The sequence below is a fragment of the Eptesicus fuscus genome, chromosome 17, assembly GCF_027574615.1.
Source record: "Eptesicus fuscus isolate TK198812 chromosome 17, DD_ASM_mEF_20220401, whole genome shotgun sequence".
NCBI classification, from domain to species: Eukaryota; Metazoa; Chordata; class Mammalia; order Chiroptera; family Vespertilionidae; genus Eptesicus; species Eptesicus fuscus.
Window position 1 is genome coordinate 20,723,958 of NC_072489.1, and position 11,588 is coordinate 20,735,545.

General features: G+C 42.2%; 1 pseudogene; it reads left to right on the forward strand.

Moving 5' to 3' along the window:
• Positions 1-4,917: 4,917 nt before the first annotated feature.
• On the forward strand, positions 4,918-5,469 carry LOC129152095 (60S ribosomal protein L12-like; annotated as a pseudogene).
• Positions 5,470-11,588: the final 6,119 nt, after the last annotated feature.

An 11,588-nucleotide genomic window follows, 5' to 3' on the forward strand; every position in this document is an offset into this window, starting at 1 on the left:
CACCCAAGGATATTTTTTCCATTAATTTTTAGAGAGATTGGAAGAGAAGTAGGGAGGGGGAGAGAGAAACATAAATGTGAGAGAGACACATAGACTGATTGCCTCCTGCACGTACCCCAGCTAGGGCCAGGGATTGAACCTACAACCAGGTACATGCCCTTGACCGGGAAACGAACCAATGACCTTTCAGTGCAAGGGCCAAGGCTCTAACAACTTAGAAACACTGGCTAGGCCCATAGTTAGTATTTTTTAGGTCCAGTTTAAGAAATCTTTTCCAACCTTAAGAATATTGAGATTTCTCTTATGCTTTCTTTTAGACAACGGATTATTTTACTTTTCATATAAAGATCTATGATTTATCTCAATGAATTTTTATGTATGGTGTGAGGTAAGGATAAAGGTTCATTCTTTTTCCATACAGATAACGAATTGCCTCAGTACTGTGTATGGAAAAGAACCACTTTCCTCACTAAATTGCAGTAATCCCTGTATCTTAAATCAAATAACTATCTGTGTGGGTCTTCTTCTGGACTTTCTATTCTGTTCTACTGGTCTACTTCTCTATCTTCATATCAACACACTCTCTTAATTAATGTAACTTTATAGTCAATCTTCATATCTAGAAATGAAAGTTGGCCGACTCTTGAGGATGATGTCTTCCAAATCCTGCAAGATTGCATTGAATCTATAGCTCAACCTGAGGAAAGCTGATTTCTTAATATTCAGACTTCCCTCCAAAGACAAGGGAAACAAAAACAAAAATGGGACAACATCATATTAAAAAACTTCTTCACAGCAAAGGAAACCATAAACAAAACAAAAAGGCAACCAACTGAACTGCAGAAGATATCTGTAAATGACACTTCTGAGAAGGGGTTAATATCCAAAATATAAAAAGAACCCATACAACTCAACAACAACAAATAAAATGAGCAATCTTATTTAAAAATGGGCAGAGGATCTAAATAGACATTTTTCCATGGAAGACATATAGATGGCCAATAGGCATATGAAAAAATGTTCAACATCAACAATTATTAAGGAAATGTAAATAAGACTACAAGATATCACTGCACACCTGTTAGAATGACTATTGTAAAAAAGGCAATACTAGTAAACAACAAGCATTGGTGAGGAGGTTGAGAAAAGGGAACCCTTGTACACTGTTGGTGGGAATGTAAATTAGTGCGGCCACTATGGAACACAGTATGGAGGTTCCTTTAAAAATTAAAAATAGAACTACCATATGGTCCAGCAATTCCTCTTCTTGGTATTTATCCAAAGAATATAAAAACATTAATTTGAAAAGATAAATGCATTCCTATTTTCATTGCAGCATTATTTACAATAGCCTATATGTGGGAAAAACACATTGTGTCCGTTGACGAATAAATGGATAAACAAGATGTGGGATATAGGCAATATTTGATTATCTCTTTATGGCTGAGTAATCCTATATAATAAAAGCCTAATATGCTAAGTGTCCAGTCGTCTGTTCAACCAATCAAAGCATAATATGCTAATGATATGCTAAGGCTGCTCAACCGCTCCCTATGACATGCACTGACTACCAGGGGGAAGACGCTTCAATCAGTAGGTTAGCTTGCTACTGGGGTCCGGCCAATCGGGATTGAGTGAGATGGGCCGGACATGCCCTGGAGCTCTCCTGCGGTCCCTCCCCGGCCCCGATCGTGCACCAGTGGGGTCCCTCAGCCTGGCCTGCGCCCTCTCGCAATCCAGGACCCCTCGGGGATGTTGGAGAGCTGGTTTTGGTCCGATCCCACAGGCTAGGCCAAGGGACCTCACTGGTGCACAAATTCGTGCACTGGGCCTCTAGTATATAATATTGCATTTGTGACAACATTGATGAATCTTGAGGGTAGTATACTAAATGAAGTAAGTGGATAGAAAAGGACAAAAACACATGATTATTTTTACAAAGTAAAAAAGGAATAAATGGACTAATAAAACAAAAACAAACTCATGGATATAAACAACTTAATGATGGTTACCAGATGGGATGGGAGGAGTGGTGGAAGGAAACTAGACTTTTGGTGATAAGCACTCAATAGAGTATACAGATAATTAATTATAATGCTGTACACCTGAAATTTATATAATGTTCTTAACCAATGTTATCTCAATAAAGTTAAAACAAATGAACAAATGTGAGTCTTCCAATCAATGAAAATGGATTATCATTCCATATATCTGTCTTCTTCAATTTCTCTTAGCAATATTTTTATAATTTTCTGTGTAGAAGTCTTATACATCTTTCATTACATTTATTCCTAGGTTTGAGGGTTTTTTTGATGCTAACATAAACAGTATTTTAAAAGTTCATCTTCTTTAATTCTGAATATATAAGTACAAGCGATTTTTATATTTGAACTTCTTTCCAGTGAGCTTTCTAAAATTTATTAATTCAGCCCAGCTGGCGTGGCTCAGTGGTTGAGCATCAACCTATGAACCACGAGGTCTTGGTTCAATTCCAGGTGAGGGCATATGCCCCAGTAGGGGGTGTGCAGGAGGCAGCCAATCAATGATTCTCTCTCATTATTGATGTTTCTATCTCTCTCTTCCTCTCCCTTCCCCTCTAAAATCAATAAATTTGTTTTTAAAATTTTTTCATTAATTCGAATACCTTGTAGATTCTTTTGAATTTTCTACATATCAAGCATGCCATCTATGATTGGCACTTTTTTTTCCTTTTATTAAGGTATTATATGTGTACATATCTTACCATTGGACAGACACTTTAGTTACTTCTTTCTTTCCAATCTTTTACCCTTTACTTCTTTATCTTGCTTTATTCCATTGTCTTGGACCTCTGGTACAATACTTGAATAAAAATGGTGAGAATGAACATCTTTCTGTTGTTCCTAACTTTGGGAGAAAATGTTTGATACTTCACCATTGGAAGTGATGTTAATTATAGCTTTCTTATAGATATTTTATATCAGAATAAGGAATTGTCCTTCTATGCTTAGTTTGCTGAGATAAATCTATGGATTCTCTCCTTTATTTTGTTAGTGGGGTGAATTACCTTGATTTTATTTTTTATTTTTAAATACATTTTTATTGATTTCATAGAGGAAGGGAGAGGAAGAAAGAGATAGAAACATCAATGATGAGAGAGAATCATTGATTGGCAGCCTCCTGCACGGCCCCTACTTGGGATGGAGCTGAAATCCCAAAATGTGCCCCAATGGGGAATCGAACTGCGACCTCTTGGTGAATCACCTTGATTTTGTAATGTTAAATAAACTTTTATTCCTGGAGTACATCCTAATTGGTGATAATTTTGATTACTTTAAAATATTGCTGGATTCTATTTGTTTCTATTTTGCTTAGAATTTTGAGTTTTTGTTCATAGGAGATATTGGTCTATAATTTTCCTTTCTTATGGCTTCATTAGATTGGTGACAAGTTTATATTGGCTTCATAAAATAAGTTGAGAAGTAATCCCTCTTTTCCTAGTCTCTGGAAGAGTTTGTGGAATATTGGTATTATTAATTACTTAAATGTTTGAAAGAAATCCCCAATGCAACTTCAGTGGATATTCTGGTGCCCAACCTAAATCTTCTTTTAGAGATAAAGCACCATCCTCCAGCTGTCCAAATATCTGACACTGACTGCTCAAAGCTGTGTCCCCCTCCGGGAATTACGTCCAGCTGCAGGGAACTGCCTTACCCAATGTAAGCCCCACCCAAGGGGCTAACCTGGGAATACGGAGGCTTTGCCCCTTTCCTCAATGATCATCTCAGCTCTAGAGCATGGCTGAGGTCTCAGTTGCAACTGGATTGTGCATCCGTTTTTCCTTCTGCCCAATCCTGCCTTTCTCAGTTCCTTACAGGTGTATCTCTCAAGTGCACGCCATCTGCACCCAGCACTGTCTCCTAGCCACTGCTCTCACTTGGCCAAAGAATTGGCCAAGACCTGAGGGAAGTTTTCACACAACCTTCTTAGGTTCCTTTTTTATAGCAACCCTCCCCCCCCGCCCTCCCCCCGCAACCCTTATTTTTAAAATATATTTTATTGATTTTTTACAGAGAGGAAAAGAGAGAGATAGAGAGTTAGAAACATCGATGAGAGAGAAACATTGATCAGCTGCCTCTTGCACACCCCCTACTGGGGATGTGCCCGCAACCAAGGTACATGCCCTTGACTGGAATCGAACCCGGGACCTTTCAGTCCACAGGCCAACGCTCTATCCACTGAGCCAAACCGGTTTCGGCCCCCCACAACCTTTAATACCAACTGACCTCTCAGCCTTGAACTCTGATGTGCACTTTTTCTAACCAGTGAGTTACCATTCTCTGCTGGCTCTACTCCCTGGCCCCATGTCTGGCCTAGAACACATCCTCTGGGAGAAAGCCTGGGTGAATGTGCAGCCTCCCCTCTCTCAGTGATCACAGCCCTGGACTGGTCACTGCTCAGTGTCTACAACACTTGTTTTGCATATTGTGTCCAGGTTTTAAGTTTTAAACATTGTATCTTTTTTTACAGTAGGCGGTTAAGTCTGATACCAGTTATTCTATACTGGCCCAAACTGGGCATTCTATAACCACTTCTTAAACCACTTTCAACCAGTCCCTGTCTTTCGGCACCCTCACCTTATCTTCTCACACCACTACCCACCCCCAACTTTCAGGGGTAACTCGTGCTGCCAATTTCTGAGTCTTTTGAGGGTCCAATCATGTAAATTAAATTAATTCTTTTCTTTCCCTACTGCCAGTGTGGAATTTGATTCTCAGTTCAGCTAAGTCACTGGATCATATGTTTTTAGCTTCTAAAATTGTATTGTTACTCCTCACTACTCTCTTGACTCTTTTGAACTATGCCTTTAAAAAAGATCTTTAGAGGAAGCTCAGGTACAACTTTCTTCGGTCGTCCCGAATCCGGGTGCATCCGACGCCAGCTGCCTCCACCATGCTGCTAAAGTTCGACCCGAACCAAATCTAAGTCGTATACCTGAGGTGCACCAGCGGGGAAGTGGGTGCCACGTCTGCCTTGGCCCCCAAGATCGGCCCCCTGGGCCTGTCTCCAAAAAAGGTTGGTGATGACATCGCCCAAGCAACCGGTGATTGGAAGGGTCTGAGGGTTACAGTGAAACTGACCATTCAGAACAGACAGGCCCAGACTGAGGTAGTGCCTTCTGCCTCTGCCCTGATCATCAAAGACCTCAAAGGACCGTCAAGAGACAGAAAGAAGCAAAAAAACATTAAGCTCAGTGGAAATATCCCTTTTGATGAGATAGTCAACATTGCCCGACGGATGTGGTGCCGATCTTTAGCTAGAGAACTCTCTGGAACCATTAAAGAGATCCTGGGGACTGCCCTCTCTGTGGGCTGCAATGTTGATGGCCGCCACCCTCATGACATCATAGATGATATCAACAGTGGAGCAGTGGAATGTCTGGCTAGTTACGAACTACAAAGGAAAAGGTTTCAATTAAAGATTATCTGACAACCAAAAAAAAAAAAATATATATATATCTTAACCACTTGACCCAGTAATTAAATTTTTATGTATTTACACAAAATAGTTGAAAACAGTGACCCAAATACATACCTGTACACTAATGTTCATAGTAGTATTATTCACAACAACCAAAAGGTGGAAACAACCCAATTATCCATCAACATATGAATGGATAAACCAAATTTGTGTGTGTATATATATATATATACACACACACACACACACACACATATACAATGGACTTCCATTTAGTCATAGAAAATTAATGAAGTCCTGACACATGCTACAACATGGATGAATCTTGAAAACACTATGTTAAGTAAAATAAGCCAGACACAAAAGGACAAATATTGCATGATTCTACTTATATGAAATATCTAGAAAATAGAAAAATTCACAGAGACAGAAAGTAGATTAGAGGTTACCAAGAGCTGGGGGAAGAGAAGAATGGAGGGTTACTACTTAATGGTGACAGAGTTTCTGACTGAGGGTGATGAAAGAGTTTTGAAAATAGGCGGTGGTAATGGTTGCTGTCTTAGCTGGGACTGCTATAACAAATACCACAGACTGGGAGCTTAAAGAACAGACACTTACTTCGCATTGTTCTGTAGGTTGGGAAGTCCAAGATCAAGGTGCCAGCATATTTATGACAATAATAGGAAGTCACATGATTTCACTTCCGCTACATGCTACTGGTTGAGGTATTTACCAAGGTCTGCCCAGGCTCATGGGGCAGGAACACAAATCTCACCTCTTTTTAAAAAAAAAAAAATATATTTTATTGATTTTTTTACAGAGAGGAAGAGAGAAAGGGATAGAGAGTTAGAAACATCGATGAGAGAGAAACATCGATCAGCTGCCTCCTGCACACCCCCCACTGGGGTTGTGCCCGCAACCAAGTCACATGCCCTTGACCGGAATTGAACCCGGGACCCTTGAGTCCGCAGACCGACGCTCTATCCACTGAGCCAAACCGATTTCGGCCAAATCTCACCTCTTGATGGAGGACTGTTAATGTCACATTGTAACAAGAGCATGTGAGATGGGATATATTTGACGGCAGCCATCTTTGGAGAAATACAATCCATCTACCACAAGAGTATTTGGGGGAATTTCTCCTATTCTCGGGAAATTGGGGACATTAATGGTTAACAGGAACAAAAAAATACCTTCATTGAAAAGAAGGCGATTTGGTATAAATCCTGAATGTATGATTATAGAGGAAAGGCAACTCCAGTCATTGAACCATCATCAACAAACATAGAGATGTGCTTACAGACCGCCACCGAAGACTTCTGAAATGTTCTTAGACCAGTGAACCGAAAGATACCTTCAAGGAACCTGGAACACTGAAGTGTCAGCTCTGAAAGACTTGGCAGGCTCTCGAGCAGACTGCACCGTGGACCAGCCTGGATTTGTCCACCCTCAGAGTGAGAGTGTTCCTTGGCATAGAGCTCTCTGTCTTCATCTGTTTGGGCTGCTATAACAAAAATGCCATAGACTAGCTGGCTTATAGCCAACAAGCATTTATTTCTCACTGTTCTGGAGGCTGGAAGTCGAAGATCAAGGCCCTGGCAAATTTGGTGTCTGGTGAGAGCCCAATTCCTGGATCACAGGTGACTGTCTTCTTGTCCTCACGTGGCAGAAGGGCCGAGGGAGATCTTTAGGGTCTTTTATAAAGGCACTACGCCCATTCTTGAAGGCCCCACCCTCATGACCTAATCACCTCCCAAAGACCCCCACCTCCAAATACAATCACTTTGGAGAGTAGCTTCAACATATGAATTTCGGGAAGACACACATAGTTAGTCGATACCACCTTTCTGGGAAATGCCTTGCAGTTACCGCTTCCTGATGCTGCCAAATACTTCTGGAGAGGCTAGAGAGGCCGTTCCTGGGGATGAGTGGTCTATGACTTTGTGCAAGAGCCGAATGAGGTTATCACAATACCTCTGGGCCAGGTTATTTTAAGTTACAATATCATCAACCAACTGGAGGCTCTTTCTAGCTGAAATCGTGATTTCAGCATAAAGAAAAGAAGAGGTAAGTTAAAAGTGAACACCTGTTCTTCTAAAATTGCTCCACTGCAGGTACCAGCCCTAGAGAGTTGGCAGATGGTTTTGTGTTTCTAAGCCTGACCTTAGCAGCCCTTCATCAATCTTGAGCTGATTGATTCTCAGGAAAGAGGAGACTCCGCTTCCCAGGGTACCCAAGACACCTTTGATTTCGTTACTACCTGAAGACCAATTAATTAGCCCACACTGGTTCTCCTAACAAAGCTAGGAATCACTGGGCACAGCCCGGCGGGGGCAGCTTTTCACCAGCTCATTAATTACGGTCACCGCGGACATGGGTAGTCCTAAAACACAAGGATAAAAGCAGCATTCTGCTCCAGGGAGGACTGGTGATCGCCATGGCCTGCAGCTACCCTGCGCTGTGACTCCTGTAGACAAAGCGCCCCCCATCCTTGTTATTATTTGGTTAATTCTCACTGGAGGATATTTTCCCATTGATTTTTAGAAAGAGTGGAAGGGAGGGGGAGAGTCAGAGAAAGAGAAACATGGATGTGAGAGGGACACCTCCATTGATTGCCTCCTGCGTGGACCCTGACCAGGCCCCGGGATCGAGCCTGCAACTAAGTTATGTACATGCCCTTGACCGGAATGGAACCCTGGACCCTTCAGTCCACAGCCGATGCTCTAGCCACTGAGTCAAACAAGCCAGGGCAAGGGGCTCCCATCTTTAAAAAAATCTCCATCTATAGCACTGAAACCACCAATTGTGTCTTCCCTTTAACTTCACTCAGGCTGCCAAGGGGAGCTCATTAGCAATGAGAGAATTGCCCCTTCACTACCAGGCACTTTATTTTTTAAATTCAGGAGGTTTTACTTAAGTTATCTTTCTTTTTAAGTCAAATGGGATTGTTTTTTTTTTTTTATGACAGAGAATTAATTCATAATCAACTCTCAATTATCCTCTAGACAGATTATCTGGGGACCCCAACCATGCAGCCAGTTTCCCTTCTTCGGTCTCTCACCTGGCCCCATTTCTCTCCCAGTTTCTCCTCAGTCTTTCCTCTTAATTCCAAACTAGGGAAAACCGGGAGGAGTCGAGTTTGGATGTGGGATATGGAGTGAGTGTGATAAGAATTGAACAGCATACTTACTCGTTTTAAGACCCTTCCTCCTTTAAGAGGCTAACCATAGTTGACTTTTGTTACAAAGAACTTCCTCCTCATGACAGATGTTATGTTTTGGTAGTATTAAAAGATAAACGGACACATATTTAAACTATTAGTTTATTTGAACAAAAATCTGTTCCGATGGGGCAGTGCCAAACCAGAAGTGGTTAGGAGCACTCCACTGACAGGAGATGGGGCAAGACTCTGACAGAGAAGACTTGGAAGCTGAGCAAGGAAATTAGGTGGCTCTAGTTTAAGCGTTATTTGGGAAAGCCTGGTTGGCTGTTTGTGATTGGTTGTCATTAGGTTTTGATTTCTTTTTAAAATACATTTTTATTGATTTCAGACAGGAAGGGAGAGGGAGAAAGAGATAGAAAAATCAATGATTGAGAGAGAAAAATCATTGATTGGCTGCCTTCTACACACCCCGCACTGGGGATCGAGCCTGCAACCCGGGCATGTGCCCTTGACTGGGCTCACACCCAGGACCCTACAGTCCACAGGCTGATGCTCTATCCCCTGGTTTTGACGCTCTAGCCAGGGCTAGGTTTTGATTTCTTACCCTGAAGGTACTTTCAGGCTTAGCTTTGGGTTTGCTTACATAGGTGAATACGCCATTAGGACCACCTCAGAGGCCTCCGTGCTTAGTTAATGTAATAGTAGTTATGAATTAAATTTTTTATTATGGGAAAATTTCAAACAAAAGCAAAGCATATACTACAGTTACTCTTTCTGGCCTCCCTAGCCATGTGCCCTCCCCCAACTCCCATGTATCCATCATGCAGTTTCACCATTATTAACTCATGACCAATTTTGTTTCCTGTATGCTCCCAAACCCAGGTGTTCTGTGCTCAATGTTTGGATCCACCCGAAATCCTGTTTCCTCAGCTGAGTATACCCAAGAGGTGACCCTGGGGTGTCAGTCTGTGCCTTCCCCCCGTCCTGTGGACCAGGGCTTGAGAACACCTCCAGTGTCACATTCTATTACACTTGATGGGCAACTCTAGGCGTCCTGGTGGCAGGCAGGACAAAAGGACAGCTGTGCTGGGCTGCGCACAAATTAGGGCATCTTTGGAGGCTGCCCTCCAATTCCCAATGAGTTTTTAGGAGAGCTTTAATTATGCCATCCGAGTCTTTACTTACAGAGTCACAGCCACGCTGGCTTAGGGGGGCAATGAGTGACTGACTAGATTTGCATAATCATTTACCCTAATTAGAATGTCAAAAGTTGGTGACAAAAAGGCCAAGTTATGCTGTAACTTGGTATCATTTTAATTGTCTAATTTCCTATTATTGTAGCTGTCTTCCTCTTTGCATCTCAGTCCTCTTTCTAAACAATTTGTAGTAAAAACAAAATGGAAAACAGGACGAATAACTCACTTATAGGCGGAACTCCTAAAAACCTCTAAAAGTTTCTTTCCTTTTCTAAAAAAAAAAATATATTTTATTATATTTTTACAGAGAGGAAGGGAGAGGGAGAGAGCGTTAGAAACATCGATAAGACAGAAACATCCATCAGCTGCCTCCTGCACACTCCCTACTGGGGATGTGCCCGCAACCAAGGTACATGCCCTTGACCGGAATTGAACCTGGGACCCTTGAGTCCACAGGCCAATGCTCTATCCACTGAGCCAAACCGGTTAGGGCTCAAATTTTCTTTCCTTAATCCAAACTATGATTTTAGCTTCTATCTAAGTTTATAATTGCACGGCCATTTAGATTGGACACTGGGAATTTAGACAGACACTTAGCTTTGAATCTAGAAGCATGTTCTTCATGTGTGCACACCTGTGTGCACACTTGCACTTTCAAGGTAGTAGAATCATCTTCAGGTTGTCCCATGAGAAAAAATAGTGTCTTTTAATAGTCACTTTTATTCCAATGTTGTTGTTTTTTAAAAATACACCCGAGGATATATTTTTATTGGTTTTAGGGGAGGGGGAGAGAGAGAGAAACATCAATTGGTTGCCTCCCCTATGCACCCTAACTGGGGATTGAACCTGCACCCTAGGTCTGTGCCCTGATCTGGAACTGAATCCCCAACCCAGGCGTCCTCAAACTACGGCTCGCGGGCCACATGCAGGTGTTTTTGCCGTTTTGTTTTTTTCCTTCAAATTAACATATGTGCAGTGTGCATAGGAATTTGTTCATAGTTTTTTTTTAAACTATAGTCCGGCCCTCCAACGGTCTGAGGGACAGTGAACTGGCCCCCTGTTTAAAAAGTTTGAGGACCACTGCCCCAACCCTTTTAGGTATGGGAAGATACTCCAACCGAGTTACCTGGCCAGAGCTATTCCAGTGTTTTAACACAAGGATTGGTGGGTAATAAAAATGATTGTAAGATATACTCATTAGTAGGTAATATTATTTTTAATAACGTGTAAAGCTTCTATGACGAACGTTTTAGACCACAAGATTTGAAAACTACAAAGTTTGCTAAAAAACCACACACACAACACCCCCTCCCCTCCACCCCCAACACACACACACACACACACACACACACACACACAGAACTCTAGGTCTCAAACATAGAACCACCCTAACCCATTAGAGACTGTTTAGGCACGCATCGGTGGTTTCTGGGTCTGGCTGGTGAGCTACTTACCCAGGTCCTAGTTAAATCAGGCATCCTCTGTTTTTTTCCGCCCTCATTCCCTTTTAGCAGCAGGAGGCCACCTATTTAATTAGTTGGGGGTGGGAGCATCTGGAATCTCCTGGGGTCAGCTTTAGCCCCAAGGTTGGCTAAGAGAGAGAATCCAACCCCGGGCATGGCTAGCCTCTCCCCTGCAACATATGGGGAAACCTGCCACGCCTTCAGCCCAAGTTCCAGCAGCAAGCATTAGTAGAGAGGCCTTCCCCGCTGGGAACACACCCTACAAAGCCAAGGGCAGGTGGCATCACTAGTAGAGGTCGAGCAGTT